This window comes from Macrobrachium nipponense, chromosome 22, assembly GCF_015104395.2.
Source record: "Macrobrachium nipponense isolate FS-2020 chromosome 22, ASM1510439v2, whole genome shotgun sequence".
Taxonomy (NCBI): Eukaryota; Metazoa; Arthropoda; class Malacostraca; order Decapoda; family Palaemonidae; genus Macrobrachium; species Macrobrachium nipponense.
Window position 1 is genome coordinate 21,286,244 of NC_087213.1, and position 5,000 is coordinate 21,291,243.

A 5,000-nucleotide genomic window follows, 5' to 3' on the forward strand; every position below is an offset into this window, starting at 1 on the left:
CTACCCCTAAGGTAGGTTTTAGTAAAAATCCGAAATTCGAGGGCCGTTTCTAAGGGGGGGCACCCTCAGTAGTAAGGGGGGTAACCCCAACCCCCGGGAATGGGGGCCGGAGTGTTTCCCACAAAACGGGTGTATAGCTTGTTAGCATATATATATATATATATATATATATATATAGTATATATACATACATACATACATACACACACACACACACACACACACACACATATATATATATATATAGATATATACATATATATATATATGTGTGTGTGTGTGTGTGTGTGTATGTGTGTATAAACATCATTTTATATATTATATATATGTGTACCTTTACTTCACATAACGATGTTCCAGGAGTTATTAATTCTGACATTTGGACAACACTAAAAGGTTTCCAGAGTTGGTTTTATGTATTTACTGACAATAAATCTTTTTCGTATCCATTAACGTTCTGGGAGTATCAGTTCGTTTTATTAAATGAAACGTCTTTTTATTTAATCGACGAGGGTACTTTAGTAAATTGCAATTGATGGAACTTCTTCCTTCCTGAGTACGTGTAATACTTTGTTGTTCTGGAAATACGGCTTAAAAAGAGGATTCTTCTATTGGTAACGTTGTGCTGGAGTTTTGTTGAATTCTTCCTCTTTCCTTATTTATTATACATTTTGAGTGGCTGTGTGATGTATACTGTATATATATATAATATATATATATATATATATATATATATATATATGTGTGTGTGTGTGTGTGTGTGTGTGTGTGTGTGTGTGTGTATGTATGTGTGTGTTTGTATAACTGAATCACGAAAAATATGGAACGCGATGATTATATAAATAAAGACAAAATACAGAAAGGAAAGAATATCGATGGAGGACTGCAAGGCCTTTCGATCTCTTGTCGAAAGGTCTTGAAGAACTTATATATATATATATATATATATTATATATTTATATATATAGATATATATATATATATATATACATATATATATATATATATATATATATATATTTATATATATATATATATATATATATGTGTGTGTGTGTGTGTGTGTGCCACGTAGACCTGAGCTGGTGAATCCATGAAGAAATATTTATCTAACATTGCAGTACAATGCATTACCCCATAATATGATTATCAACTAAAAAGAAAGATTAATAAAAATGATATATGAAATTTGCCGCTGGTATTGCAAGGATCTGCTGTAGGTTGCACCCGCGTTTGTTCTTTTGTTTTTTTCAAGGATCTGTCGTAGGTTGCACCCTCGTTTTTTTTTCAAGGATCTGCCGGAGGTTGCATCAGTCTTTTTTTTTATTTATTTTATTTTTAAGATCTGCCGCAGGTTGCACCCGCGTTTTTTTCCTTCTTTTTTAACGGATCTGCCGCCTTGTTTTCATTTATTTATTTTAAGGATCTGCTGCAGGTTGCAACTGCTTTTTTTTTATTTTAAGGATCTGCCGTAGGTCACAAACACCCCGCGTTTTTTTTTTTTTTTTTCAGGTCTGCCGCAGGTTGCAACTGCGTTTTTTTTCTTTTCTTTTAAGGTTCCGCCGCAGGTTGCAACTGCTTTTTTTTTCTTTTCTTTTAAGGTTCCGCCGCAGGTTGCACCCGCGTTTTTTTTTTTTTTTTTCAAGGATTCTGCCGCAGGTTGCACGTTTTTTTCTATCTGAAAATGAAACAAAGGCAAATTGACGACCTTTTAGACTGTCTATGAGTGCGTGTGTGACAGGACGGAAATGAAGTGTCAACAATTTCTCATAAACCCGAGAAAATACAACACCGTTAAACTCGGGTCTGGGACGGGATGTTTGATATAGAATGTCGGGTTTAACAGAACTCGCAACGATGGAAGACAGATAGGTTTATATTCATTTAATTTTTTCCTTATTGAAGACATTATTTGTAAATTTTATGGCCATGGTCTGGAAAAAAAAGTGACACTTCGATTTTCAGTTAATTAACTTTAAAAAAAATGTTTTTACATATTTGATTTTTTTCTTATTGAAGACATTATTTGTAAATTTTATGGTCATGCTTTGGAAAAAAGTGACACTTAGATTTTCAGTTTATTTTAAAAAGACAAAATGGATTAAATATCAACAAATAAGATTTATTTTCATTTTCTAATGTCAGTTTAATATCTGCACGAAGCCTGACCAACAAAATTCGATATAACAGTATCTAAGTCAAAGCAGAGAAATTAAACCACAAAATACATGATTAAATCTCCTGTTATATTCGTGAGAGTACATTTTTCATATAAAGATCCGTTTAGAAATTTTAAAGGACGAATACGTGTCAGCAGCCGTGAAGAGTTCAAAAATCATATCAGATTATAGTTGATGTTCAAATACTTGTAGCACATACTGTACCAATACTCTCATCTTCCCCGTTGGAGTGTAGTGCCGTCAGTGCACATTATGCGGTGCACGGTAGGCATTACTTAAGGTTTTATGCAGCGTTCCATAGACCCGCAGCTGTAACCCCTTTCGCTCCTTTTACTGCACCTCCTTTCATATTCTGTTTCCTCCATCTTAATTCCCACCCTCTCCTAACAATAGATTCATAGTGTAACTGCGAGGTTTTCCTCCTGTTACACCTTTCAAACCTTCAATTGTCAATTTCCTTGTCAGTTCTGAGTGACCTCATAGGTCCCAGTGCTTGGCCTATGGCCTGATCTCGTCTTTTACAGTAGACTATAATAATCATCACTTAACTATAAGTAATAATCGTGAGGGAAATTTTAGAGGTAATATTATTTTCGTTGAAAATGGCGGATTATTTACCTTTCTTTATATATATATATATATATATATATATATATATATATATATATATATATATATATATATATATATATTTATTTATTTATTTATTGTTTATTTATTTATTTATTTATTTATTTATTTTATTTATTTATTTATGTGTTCATGTCCTTATTTCAAGGATAAAAAGAAGGGAATAACATGAGTCCGATGAAAAAGACCCGATATCGGCCCGATTGGATAAAAGAGAGAGAGAGAGAGAGAGAGAGAGAGAGAGAGAGAGAGAGAGAGAGAGACCACGTCAGCTCTTGCTGTCACTTCCATCGCGGTACAACATCTTTACTCGTTTGATTTCACTGACGAGAGAATCATGCTTCATTTGCGGATTTCCAGACTTTGGAAAGTGTTCTAGTGACGGAATGGGATTGAAATTTAAAAAACTACTAGTGTTATCCATCCTTAGTAAGAAAGCGCCTCAGTGGCGTGGTCGGTTTGATCTTGGACTGCCACCTCGATGGCCGCGAGTTCGATTCTCGGGTATTCCATTGAGGTGTGAGAGAAGTGTATTTCTGGTGATAGAAGTTCACTCTCGACGTGGTTCTGAAGTCACGTAAAGCCGTTGGTCCCGTTGCTGAATAACCACTGGTTCCGTGCAACGTAAAAACACCATACAAACAAACAAACATCCTTAGTAGTAAGCTATCAAAAATATGATTTTAATGCCGTACTGTATGCGATATAAACCAGTGATATGTGCGTCACTATAGGGTTGACAGATAGTGTAATGCCGCGTGTAATAATTCCGTATTATCTAACTTGGAAATTATAAAACGTACGTAAAAGCAGCGCTGAAAAATGGTATATGCTGTACATAGACAATTTCCCCGCTGAAGAATTTCTATCCGTGTTTTTCAACACACGACGGTATTTTTTCAACACTGAAAAATACCCCAACAGAGAGTGCATATTTATTCTGTCATTTTTTGAATAATTTAACAACGTTAGGATATTCACTTTTTATTCTTGATCGTTCCATATTATTTAGAGCCATTTTCAAAAGCAAGTTTCAATTACTTATCCACGCAACAAGAAGCATTAGATAGCCACTAGGTTTTAATTATGCTGCATGAACCGTTATATTTCCACTGTTTTATTTCCCAGATATCGTGACGTCGAAGGAATGTTTTTTTTTTTTTTTTTTTTTTTTTCTTTTTATCCGGTTTCGCAGTGCAATATATTCATTGTTTTTGAGAAAAGGAGGAAAAAGCAAAGTATCTTGTATTATCTCCATTGCAGAAAAACAAAGTAATTACATATATATATATATATATATATCTATATATATATATATATATATATATGTATATATATATATATATAAATATATATATATATATTATATATATATATATATATATATATATATATATATATATATACGTATATATATATATATATATATATAATACATATATATATCATATATATCATATATATATATATATATATATATCATACATATATATATATATATATATATATATATATATATACATATATATAGATATATATACACATATATATACACGTATATATATGTATATATATATATATATATAATATATATATACATATATATACATTTATATATACATATATATGTGTGTATAATATACATATATATATATATATATTATATATATATATATATATATATATATATTTTATATATGTAATATATATACATTATATATACATATATATGTGTGTGTGTGTGCGTGTGTTTGTATGTATGTGCCGTTTTTTAGAATACCCTATTTTAGTTGTTCCTTATGTTCTAATTTATAAACTAATTTCTAGAAAGATCGGCCCTATATGAATGATTACCACTCACCACGATAAACATTAAATGAATCACACTTTCCGCTCCTTGTGCAACATCGAATTGCTTACGAGAAACTGCGTCTTTATCTATTGTTCAATGTCGGCGTGAAAGCAGCCATAAAGCGGACTGAAGAGATGGCTTATCAATATAGACTCCAGTGCAAAGCCGGTCTCGGGCCATCGCATGAAATATAAATGAGTCGGGGTTTTCGTCTTGTATATGTGCAATCATGACGTCTTCCACACACACAAAGGCAGCTTCATTTCCGGGTCGGCGTCGTGCGAAGGTCTTTGTACTCAAGATTTGCGTAGAATTATTCATTTATCAATTTATTGTAG